Source organism: Podarcis pityusensis, assembly GCF_964106645.2.
Source record: "Podarcis pityusensis genome assembly, chromosome: 8".
NCBI lineage: Eukaryota > Metazoa > Chordata > Lepidosauria > Squamata > Lacertidae > Podarcis > Podarcis pityusensis.
In genome coordinates this window covers 65,964,585-65,977,207 of record NC_138033.1, presented here as the reverse complement: position 1 = coordinate 65,977,207, position 12,623 = coordinate 65,964,585, and positions in this window count along the sequence as shown.

The window sequence follows — 12,623 nt, the reverse complement described above, 5'->3', positions numbered from 1 at the left end:
CAGCCTGTGTGTGTACACAAATGGGCATGGGTGGTGCCAAACTGGGTCTTTGACCAGGATGAAATAAAGCCTAGTTTCGCCCCTGCCTGGGTGAAGGAATGAGGTCACACAGGTTGAAGCTGAATGGAGACAAGATGGAGTTGGTACAGGGTCTCCGAGCTGAGCCAGACAATGCTCACATTCCACGTTTGATTTCACGGAGAAAACTGAAGAGCAATTGATCGCTGCTATATCCCTCCGTATTGCTGTGTCTTTTAATGCTTTGGCATCATCCAGATTCTTTGCTAGCAGCTCCAACTGGAATAACTTGTAATTTGCTGTAACCCTGAACATTGCTGCAATCTGAATTTTGATGCGGTGCATATCCATGCAGGCCTCCTCCGTCATACTCTTGTGTTGCAAGAAGTTCAGGGAAGTTTTTAATGTGTGACATCTTAGTGTAATTTTGGCCTTTGTGGAAGCCACCCAGAGTGGCTGGGGAAACCCAGCCAGATGGGCAGGGTACAAATAATAAATTATTATTATTATTATTATTATTATTATTATTATTATTATTATTGCAAGGTAATTGTCGGTTCTTGCACAGCTTTATTCAAAAAGTAGAGGCTCTTCCAGGGACATTCCCCCAAGTTTTCATATCCTTGTTGTGTCCACTAATCTGTTAATGTAGGCTGGATGTTTTTAATGTATTTGGGGGGGGGGGTATAACTCACGTTATGTTGCCCTGGAAAGCAAAAGTGACTAATAAATTAAATAAATAATGAACAAAATTAACTTAATATTTTTATTATGAACCTCAATTGGCCTACTAGTAGAAGCAGGGAACCTTTGGCCTCTCAGTAGTCACACTAGTAGTTACTGGTAGCTCAGAGCTCTGGAATCGATCACCAAGTCCTGCAAAGCAGACCCAGAGGCTCAGCCCTCCTGAACAAGCCCCTTACGCCTGAGTTCAAGCCAAACATTGTGTTGGTATTTTAGTATTTTTTTGGTTAAAGAATAAAAAGAGAATTCCTTGGGTGCCTAGATCCACATTTGGGTCAAGTACTCTTTGGTCAGAGATCCCCAGTAGAAATTTAGAATCACAAAATTTGCAACAAAGTAAAACATGGAAATATAGGCTTTAAAACATCCCCTTCTAAGTTTCCTCCAAAGTTTCCCACTTTCCCTAGCATAGAAAGAGGCCACACATTTGGTAAGTGGAAAATGGTTTACTTACAAACTCTTCAAAGGTCAGGTTCATGTGCTATTCCATACAGTAGCAAGAAAAGTACAGCTTAGTTTCAAAAAGTGGTAAATGTTTCTATGTTATTTGTACAGTGGTACCTTGGGTTACATACGCTTCAGGTTACAGACTCCGCTAACCCAGAAATATTACCTCAGGTTAAGAACTTTGCTTCAGGATGAGAACAGAAATTGTCTCCAGCAGCGCAGCGGCATCAGGAGGCCCCATTAGCTAAAGTGGTGCTTCAGGTTAAGAACAGTTTCAGGTTAAGAATGGACCTCTGGAACGAATTAAGTACTTAACCCGAGGTACCACTGTACAGAAACACAAAGATGGCATGTGGTCTATGCTTGGAGCATTCAGCTTCAACATCCTCACTGGTCAGTTCACATAGTAGGGAAAGAAAAGGTATTTGATATTCCTTCCTCCCAAGGTGAGGGGTTGTGACCTAGCTAAGCCTGGCAGGAGAGCTTACTTTATGGTCTTAACCCCTTTGTGCATTACATAATTAGAGTTAAGCATGTTGGTTATACGGGCTGATTTATCCCACAGATTCTGTATGGATAATGCTTGGTTTAGCTAGAGCTGAAGGCTGGGTTGCAGTATTAAGGATGGACATGTCTATCAATTTATGTTCCTTGTTTTTTCAATCTCACATTCACTTCTCCACATGTCCACTTCAGTTTGCAATTTAGAAACAAAGCGGGGGAAGGCCTCGTGAGATTTCATCTGTAGCTTAGTGTGAATTTCCTCTGATGCAGTACAATCACATTTTGCACCGGGGTTACATTCAGGAAATGGAGTATATAAGCAAAAATGCATATAACCTTCCAAGCAAGGCGAAGAGCTCTCCACCTACTTACCGGACTCTGGGGTGCTCTTGCAGGGGGTCCGAGAGGCTCTCATGAGCTTTTGCACGGCTGTCCAAGATCTTACGAATGCAAGAGCCTCTAGAGTCCTGTAAGCAAGGCGGTGAGCTCTTCACCTTGCAAGCCATTAATTTGTGGGATTCCCACCAGCCAGTTTTCAACCATGCAAGGTTGAAATTGTGCAAGTGAATCACATTTAAGCTGTGACTGTATTGTATGCACAAATGTCTGTATGCATGTTTGTCTATTACACTTTCTCTTCCCCCCCCAAAAAAAAAGAAGACAGTGCTCCCTAACATATTGCAATTTTTGATACGCTCTTCACTATTAGATATATTTTCATGGACACTTCGTCCCAGCATATGCAGTTTTTGGATACAGTACTTGGCCACAGAACTGCATTGCAAAAAAATAAATAAATTTAAAAGTGCAAACTGAGCCACATTTCTCCCCATCCCTAGTTCCAACTAAAAGAAAAACTCATATTTTGAGTTCCATCTACCGCCCTCCACCCCCAACTGCGAGGATAGTCGCAGCATATCCATCATCCCCTTGCCAGCCTCTCCGGCTTCCAAATTGGATGTCAGCCTTCGGTTCTAAAAGTCCCCCATGATAAGTCCTGCCTGGCCTGTCACCATCTCTTAATTGGTATAATTAGCATGATGGATGGGAAGGTAATTGTCTGGTCAACAAGGAATCCCAGTCTGGGGATCCGTCTGGGTGCATTGGCAGAGTTGCCTTTTTCTGTGTTTCGAATATGAATTTTCCTTCTCCTAGTTGCTCCTTCCTTACCTCCGCTTGGCCCCTGACCTGCAACAAATCTCAGGGAGTCGCAGTATGCTCTTGACCCATGCTGGGGCTAAGCTAAGGAGCTTGATGTGAAACTGCCCGATTTAGATGACTCTGCACCAGCAGCCTGGGGCTGGTAATTGTTGCAGTGAGGGCACTCTGGAGGGCCAAGGTTAGTGAAGGCTCTCCTGAACCAATCTGTGTTAGTTGTTGTTCTTTCTGTGATTGAACTGAGCCGCTCCCCCCTAAAAAATCTAAAGAGTTCTGTGTTATCCCCAAACCTGCAGACTCTGTATCAAATCTAAGGTTGTGTTTTGCATAGTGGGTTATACTAATTCTCTAAGTGCTGGTCCGCAGGCACTGTGATTATTAAAGCGATTTATTTGGGTGATGAAAGCATTTAATTTGTCTTGTGTGGTTTTTTTAAGCAAATGGCCCTTGGGAGCAGTTTTGAGTGCTGTTATGCTGACATCTTGTGGCCTGTGTCTCTATTGCTAGAGACACTCGGAATATCATTGCTGGGCAGTGATATATGTGCATACGTAAACAAGCCATGATGCAGAACTTTCCCACCTTACCCGCACGCTAACATAAGTTCTGTCAGGTCAAGTGCTTAGAATGAGGAAGCAGGGAATTTTGAAGTTGCAGTAAATGGAAATTGCACCACGGTGTGGGCGGGGACAGGGAAGAGACCTGGAAATAGAAAATGAACTAGTGAAGAATCCCCCTGTGTGTTTTGGTTCCACTTCCCAAGCAGATCCCAGGCAATCTGGGAGTCCAAAACCTTGGGAAGAAATCTGATTGAGGAGAGTTTTGATAGCATCTGCATGTATGAGTTGATCCCACAAAGTGACCTTGCCTGGGAGCATCTAGTAACATTTTTCATACCCTCCAGCATTTCTCCAATGAAAATAGGGGTGTCCTATTCAATAATAATAATACTTAATAATATGCTGCACATCTGACTGGATTGCCCCAGCCACTTTGGTGGGTTTCCAACACATATGAAAACACAACAAAACATTAAACTTTTTTAAAAAACAAAAAACCTTCCCTATACAGGGCTGTCTTCAGGTGTCTTCTAAAGGCTGTATAGTTACTTATCCCCTTGGCTTGGGGGTCACATAACTCCATACCCACGAACATTTCTCCAATGAAAATAGGGACGTCCATAGACTTGCTAGCAAAACTCCATGGACAGATTCTCTACACATGGACAGCTTTTCCCCACAGTTGACCATTGGCCATCCTGGCTGGAACTCGTGGAATCCAGTATCTTGAGGGTGCCACATTGGGAAAGACTAGTTCAAATATCAGTCCTAAAAATGTGGAGGATGCTCTTTCTTCCCTCTAGCGGCAGTGGCTGCTTTTGTGAGATACTCAGCATGGTGGAAAAGCGCTTCCTGTTCTCGCCTGAGCATCTACAGGTGTCTCACCAGAGATCTGCATTGCTCTGTGGACTCAGCACATCGGGTGAGGGGAAAGAAGTCTAGTGGGGCAGATGGTGGTAAGCAGATGGTACACGTAGAAATATTATCTTTCTGTCTGCACACAGCCAGAATTAATATAAGGCTCTAGAGATCCATTCCACACATGCAGCCCTGTACGAGCTCTGGAACATGTTGAGGAAAAGGATATTATGTCCAGAATGTCAGCTAGGAAAATGAGAGGGAGGGAGAGATTAATCATCAGTCTTAAAGGGCTGATATTCCTCTGAGATTGTGCAAATGACCAGCTTGGTATTGGGTGTAGCGTTTGATGCCCTGACCACTTTTGGCTTCATTCAGAGCAAAAAGCCATGTTCCTAGTCCCCATTTGTCTATATGCCTTGTAGCAAACCATTTAACAACAAAGCGATCTTGACGTAATCAGTGATGCCCATAAATATTCTTCAGGGGTGGAGTTTAAATGATGAACATGCATACGTTGATGAATGCTGGCAAAAACAAAAACAAAACCATCTTAAAGTGTTGGGTGCATGAGTTTATCGAGAAGTAAATCCAACAAAACTCAGTGGGATCTAATTCAACGTTGGCATGCATGGATTTAAATGCCCAAACAGCAAAGGGAAGTAATTCTGGACCAAACAAAACTACAGAACAATGTAAAAGCCAGCAAAAGCAATACAATATAATGTGACTTAATACAAAGTGTTTTGTGTTGCTGGTGGCAAAATATGAGCAATGATCCAAAGCATCTAGAGTAGATGGGCCATAGCTCTGTGGTAGGATATCTGCTATGGATGCAGAAGGTCCCAGGTTCAAGCGCTGGCATTTCTGGAATAGGGCTAGGAATGTACACTGTCTGAAATCTTGAGGAGCTGCTGCCCATCGATGCATCCCATACTGAGCTAGAGGAACCATTGGTCTGACAATATAAGGCAGATTCCTATGTTCCCTGAGTGTTGTTCCAAAACAGTTCATTTACATCATGAACTGCCTTGGTCCTGTATACCTGAAGGAGCGTCTCCACCCCAATCGTTCAGCCCGGACAGTGAGATCCAGCGCCGAGGGCCTTCTGGCGGTTCCCTCATTGTGAGAAGTGAGGTTACAGGGAACCAGACAGAGGGCCTTCCTGGTAGTGGCACCCGCCCTGTGGAACACCCTCCCACCAGATGTGAAGGAAATAAGCAGCTATCTTCTCTTTAAAAGACATCTGAAGGCAGCCCTGTTTAGGGAAGTTTTTAATATTTAATGCTGTATTCTTTTTAATACTTGATTGGAAGCCGCCCAGAGTGGTGGGGAAACTTATTATTATTATTATTAAAATAACCCTGGGAGACAGGCCAGGATTTCGTTTGTTATCGTAGGGATGAAAGCAGAATTTGCATGGTTCCCTTTTATCAGTGGATTGACCCCATTCAACACTATCAAGGTTATTTGTGGACAAGAACACAGTTTCCTATCGGATTATGCACTCCTCTGGGTTTTTATGATGCCATTTTGGTACAAAAAACACAAAGCAGATATTTTACATAAAAGTTGCCATTGCTTTCCTGCCCTACTTCTGGGATTCCCCAGGCCCAGGAACATCTAACCAGCCACAGCAGGATGCTGAACCTGAGGAGCTTGAGAAATCTGCTCTTTGAGAGTTTCCATGTCAACTGACTTGCTCAGCACCCGCCAGACTAACGTGCGGTTTGGGATGTACTTGCCCTTTAGATTTTGCACGTCTCCGAGTCTTGCAGTGTGAAGTCATTGACTTGAAAAAAATTAACAAATGCATGTTTTGAGAGTTAAAGCAAAATTAGAAATGCATGTCTTTAAAGAAAATATGTTTTGAAATATGCATTTGATGAGAAAATGTATCCAAAATATGGTTTTCATATGCATTGTTAAATGTGCTTTAATGCAGGAATGGGATGGAACAGACTTCATTCATAACACATGGGAAATTGACGAGAAATTGATGAACTGATCTGTTCATCCCTGCAGCTTGACTAGATGGTCTGAAGCAGCAGAGGCTCTTGCCTTCCTAGGGAGCGAGGCAGATGCATTGTAAGAACTGCAGCTGAATTTGGCAAAGGGAAGTCTCTCTGGCATTTTTTCCATCCATACATTGTGCGTGCTCCAAATTATTAATTATTATTATCACTTCTTATCCACCTCCAGAATTGTTTTGTTCAGGAGACAGAGGCTAGCCTCTGTTGGTCATTCAGCTCAGCAGAAGACTGTGGTCTAGGGTTGGGGTGGTCGATTTAATTCGAATCATGTTTTAATGGGAACCTGCCAAATGTGCACTTCCTGAAACAATGCAGGAACCCAAAGGCAGCGGCACTTTGAAACTAGCACTTCTCTGGAGCAGTTATCCAACCAGAAACATTGTACAGAAATGTGTGCATCTGGGGAAAGTGTGCACAAAAATGCATTTTTCATTTAAAAAGGGGGGGGGATCAGTTTTGTGCAAAGGTGCCTATTTTGACATTAAGGGGCATATTATTCATTCGTTCATTTTTATTAAAAATGTGGTTTGAAAAATGGGTATATTTGACAAAATAGCATACAAATGTGTACATTAAGTGGTATATAAATTAAAGTATCAATCAATCACTGACAAATTCTGGTGAGTGCTTAAAAAGAAAGAAACATAGCAAACTTTTTACTAAAGATGAAAGCAGAACTGCGCTGAGGATGAAGGAAGCCAGTTGGAAGAAAAGAAGAATTGAAATATGGTATATAAAAGGTAAAGGGACCCCTGACCATTAGGTCCAGTCGTGACCGACTCTGGGGTTGCGACGCTCATCTCGCTTTATTGGCCAAGGGAGCCGGCGTACAGCTTCCGGGTCATGACAAAGCTGCTTCTGGCGAACCAGAGCAGTGCACGGAAACACCGTTTACCTTCCCGCCAGAGCGGTACCTATTTATCTACTTGCACTTTGACGTGCTTTTGAACTGCTAGGTTGGCAGGAGCAGGGACCGAGCAACGGGAGCTCACCCCGTCGCGGGGATTCAAACCGCCGACCTTCTGATCAGCAAGTCCTAGGCTCTGTGGTTTAACTCACAGCGCCACCTGCGTCCGAATATGTATATGGTATATATGTATATGGTATATACACATCGTTTAATATTTGTTTAGTATAAGTGTTTGTATCTACTTTTGATATTATTTTTTGTTTTTACCTTTCTTTTTATTTTTATTAGTGTGTTCGTGTTTGTGCTGCAAAATCAAAATAAAACATTTAGAACCGGGAGGGGGGGAGAGAAACATAGCAAACTTTACTTAAGAATGGAACAGAAACTGAGAGAAACCCAAAACAACAGTCACCCATCTTTCCTTAGTCCTCTTTTGTCTGTCCTTGCCTGCACCTTTCCAAATTACACCGCTAGGGAGGACACCTTGGATGATATATATGCAGCGATGTCCTGCTGATGGCGGGAGGAGAGAGCCAAGTTTGCTTCTCTGCCTGCTTTCAGGTATTGTTGAGCAAAGCCGGCTTTGTTTCGTGGCTTCGGATCATGTTCCGCTTCTGCAGACAGGTTGGACCGCGGCAAAGACAAGGGGCCCCTTCATACGGGAGACTGCCGCCTCCCACCTTTGCAGCAGAAAGGAGGAGATAAGGCAGCAGGGTAAAAGTGGGAAGCTGGTTAGGCTGTTCGGAAGTGGCCCTTTTATGATTCATCCCTACATTTAATGAGAACATCCTGTGCAAGACAGAGGAGGGTTTTGTTGCCTCGTGATCCCTGAATCAGAGTGATGGCATCTGGAAGAACTCTCTGCCTTGGCATGCACTCTTGCACAGCCCCTGTTTACAGCTGCCCCGCTCTCCATCCTTGTGTAACCTCCCACAATGCGGCTTTCATGAGTTCCCACAGCCAGTCATTTGAATGAGGCACTCTCTCGGAGCAAAGGGGAAGGGCGGATCCTCATGCAGAAGGAACTCCAGAGCAGAGGAGAGCAAACTTTTTGCATTAGCGTTGTTGCATTTCCTGCCGGGCAACCTTCTCTGGAGGCTAGGAGTGGGCGGGGCCAGAGGCAAAAGTGGGTGGAGCAAGGAATGTAAAATTTGCCATTCGGCAGTACAGTGGTACCTCGGGTTAAGTACTTAATTTGTTCCGGAGGTCCGTTCTTAACCTGAAACTGTGCTTAACCTGAAGCACCACTTTAGCTAATGGGGCCTCCTGATGCCGCTGCGCTGCTGGAGACAATTTCTGTTCTTATCCTGAAGCAAAGTTCTTAACCTGAAGCACTATTTCTGGCTTAGTGGAATGTGTAACCTAGTGCGTATGTAACCTGAAGTGTATGTAACCCGAGGTACCACTGTAGGCTCATTTGTGCGGGCACGCGCAAAGACACCTCCATCCTCCGTTCAGGCAAAGCAAGAGGCATTATCAGGGTGCAAGGATACTTTCCAGCCAAGCGGAAACATTCAAGGAGGCTTTGAAGCAAAGCTGGTGATCATAGGGGCCAACTCTCTAGGGTCCTGGGTGAATTATTATTATTATTAATAATAATAATACAATAATAAATTTATTTATACCCCACCCATCTGGCTAGGTTTCCCCAGCCACTCTAGGCAACTTCCAGAAAAATATTAAAATACAGTAATTCATCAAATATTAAAAGCTTCCCTAAACAGGGCTGTCTTCAGATGTCTTCTAAAGGTTAGTTGTTTATTTCTTTGACATCTGATGGGACGGCGTTCCACAGGGTGGGCACCACTACCGAGAAGGCTCTCTACCTGGCTCCCTGTAACTTCGCTTCTCACAGTAAGGGAACCGCCAGAAGGCCCTCAGCGCTGGACCTCAGTGTCCAGGCAGAACGATGGGGGTGGAGATGCTCCTTCAGGTATATATACTGTGCCAAAGCCATTTAGGGCTTTAAAGGTCAGCACCAACACTTTGAATTGTGCCCGGAAACGTACTGGGAGTGAATGTAGGTCTTTCAAGACTGGTGTTATGTGGTCTCAGTGGCCACTCCCAGTCACCAGTCTAGTTGCTGCATTCTGGATTAGTTGTAGTTTCTGGGTCACCTTGAAAGGTAGTCCCACGTAGAGCGCATTGCAGTAAATTCCACATCAAGGGAAGTTAAGGCTGCATTCTCTCACATAGCTGACTATATCTTGCACATAAGCCCCATTTGACACAGCAGGATGATCTTCTGATAAAAGTTTCAGGCCATAAATGGGATCATAGAAACATAGAGTTGTAGAGTTGGAAGGGACCACGAGGGTCATCTAGAACCACCCCGTGCTGCAGGAATCTTTTTGCCCAATGTGGGTCTCAAACATGACTCATGAGATTGAGAGTGTTCTAGCACTTTCTGCAAACAAAGCTTGGTTCTGGATGAAATCATCCTAGAATTGTAGGGTTGGAAAAGACTCCCTTGCAACACCTTGCAAGGCAGAAATCTCAACACACAGTCCCTTGCCCAATTTGAAACCTGCTTAGCTTTGCAAATGTGCCAGCAATTTCATTGCTGTGCCACCAAACTGTGAGTTGGCCTCTCCACAACTGTCTGGCTGCTCTTAACCAAAGATCTTGAATCACACTGCGCTACTCAGAACTTGCCAAACAAGAGTTCATGACTGGATTGCCCCATCCCTGAACTCATCTCTACAGCAGACTGGGGAAAGGGGTGCAGTTCACAACCAGTTGTCACTCTGGCGGAGGTTATTAACACTGTGAATGTTTCCAGGGGAGTTTTGTTGTTAATAATAACACAAAGGAAACCGCACACTACCCAGCGATACACAGGAGAAAATGAGGAACAGCCACCAGCAAAGAAGAGGAAGGAAGAGGAAAGGAAATAGCAGAGTGGTAAGAGATAAAGATCGGGATGCAGAAAGATGTTACCATTTAGCTGAGGAGTGCTTCCAAACCTCAAATTTACCCCCTATAAATCTAGCCTCTTCTCATCCTGCACATAATATAAGGCTTATTAAGGGGACCCCAAATTTTGCAGTTTGTAGTTAATGAAGCCCATAATATAAGAATCTAAGGCTGCATTTTAATATTTTAATGTTTCAATATTTTAATTGTTGTAATTTATTCTTGTTTTTAAGTTGTATTCATTCAACTTGTTTTATTATTGCTTGTTAGCCACCCTGAGCCCGGCCTTGGCTGGGGAGGGTGTGGTATAAATAAAAATTATTATTATTATTATTATTAAGAAGAGCCCTGCTGGATCAGGCCAATGGACCATCTTGTCCAGCATCCTGATCTCACAGTGGCCAACTGGGTGCCTGTGGGAAGCCTGCAAACAGGACCTGAGCGAAAGAGCCCTCTGCCCTCCTGCAGTTTCTGGCAGCTGGCATTCAGAAGCATTACTGCCTCCCGCTGGGAGGGAAAGCATAGCCATCAATAGCCTCGACCTCCATTAATCTGCCCAGTCCTCTTTTAAAGCTATCCAAGTTAATGGCCGCCACTGCCTCCTGTGGCAGTGAGTTCCATAGGCTCTTTCATCTGTCCTGAATCGTGAACATTCAGCTTCACTGGAGAGGCACAAGTTCTAGGTGGAGGCACAAGTTCTAGGTGGAGAGAGGGCGGAAAGCCTTTCTCTATCCAAGCTTCTCTCACGTCCCCTCTTTATTCGCCTTTTCTCCTAACTGTAAAGTCTCATAGGCTGCAACTTTTCCTCACAAGGGAGTCACCCCATTCCTTTGTTTATTTTGGTTGCCCTTTCCCAAAGCTTTTCCAGCTTGACAATATCCTCCTTGAGGTGAGGCAACCAGAACTGTACATAGTATTCTGAACAAAAGACTCCAAATATGCAATTTCCATTGTCCTTTTTTCCTTTCCTTTCCTAAATGAAAGGCAATGTGGTCTGATCCATAGGGGCTGATGGGGGGCACTGCCCCACTGAAGCGCAGTCTGCCCACCCCTCGCAACCCCCCTGCCTTCTTATTTATTTAATATATTGACACCCTGCCTTTCTCGGCAGCTTAAAACATTTAAAGACATCACTTGTAGAATGCAGAAGAATGAAAGCAAACTAGTTAAAAGCAGTAATTAAAATGCCTTTGCCACATATTTGAAAGCAATAATTAAAATCCAGTTTGCCCTGACATCAGCCCACTGGTCAGCATCATCTGCACCTTAGTTTTCTATTATTATTATTATTGTTGTTATTATTGTTATTATTATTATTATTATTATATTGGTTTTTATTAAGTTTTCAAAAAATTTAAAAATTTTGCTTCACATACAACATACTATTCTCTTACATTTTTCTTTTCGAATTCTCACCCTTCCCACCCTGTTTTTGTTCCTATCCTTGGTTGCTGTGTTCTCCTTGTTACCAAACCCCCTAACTCCATGTTATCGTTTTCTTTTCTTTCTTTTTTCCCCTGCCACTCATATCTCAAATCCTGCTCATGATTTCATATTGCTATAGTACTTAGACAGATAGTTACCCAAAAAAAGCCCTCCAGTTTTCTACAAGCAGTTCATCATTTGGGTCTCTTAGCTTTACAGGCCATTTTGGCATAATCCGTTAATTTTGTAAGCCATTCTCTTTTGCTTGGAATCTCTTCCTCTTTCCATTTCTGCACGCAGAGAGTTCTGGATGCAGTTGTTGCATTCCTGGTTGTCAGCAGGGAGAATGATGAGTAAAAGCATGTCTCTATGACAGAGCAGGTGGGGTGAGAGGGCACTTTGGAGAGTAAGAGACAAACGCAGAGGGCGTATTCAGGAAGAAGAATTACTTCCAGCTTTCCACCCGTGATTATATAGGGGAAGGTACAGGCCAACTGCGAGAGCACCCGCTTTGCATGCAGTGGGACCCGAGTTCGATTTCTGTCACCTCCCGCAGCAGGAAATCTCTTCCCTGGGTTCACCTAGTTCAGTACAGTGGTACCTCGGGTTAAGAACTTAATTCATTCCGGAGGTCCGTTCTTAACCTGAAACTGTTCTTAACCTGAAGCACCACTTTAGCTAATGGGGCTTCCCGCTGCTGCTGCCACCGCTGCACGATTTCTGTTCTCATCCTGAAGCAAAGTTCTTAACTCGAGGTACTACTTCTGGGTTAGTGGAGTCTGTAACCTGAAGCGTCTGTAACCTGAGGTAACACTGTATTCTGATGAAGCTGAGGGGTGGATCCCAATGAGCAGCACCTGATTTTCAACTATAGACTGCCTCTGAAGCTGGGAGCTCAATTTTAGCTAACCATTCCCAAACACGAGTCAATCTTTTCCAGGGCTAGATTTATTTTCCTTCTGATCTACTGGAATACTGGGCGGCAGTGGGGGGGGCTTGGGGGGATTGGAGCAATAGGAAGAGGAATACGTGGGTGTCCCAGGTCACCCA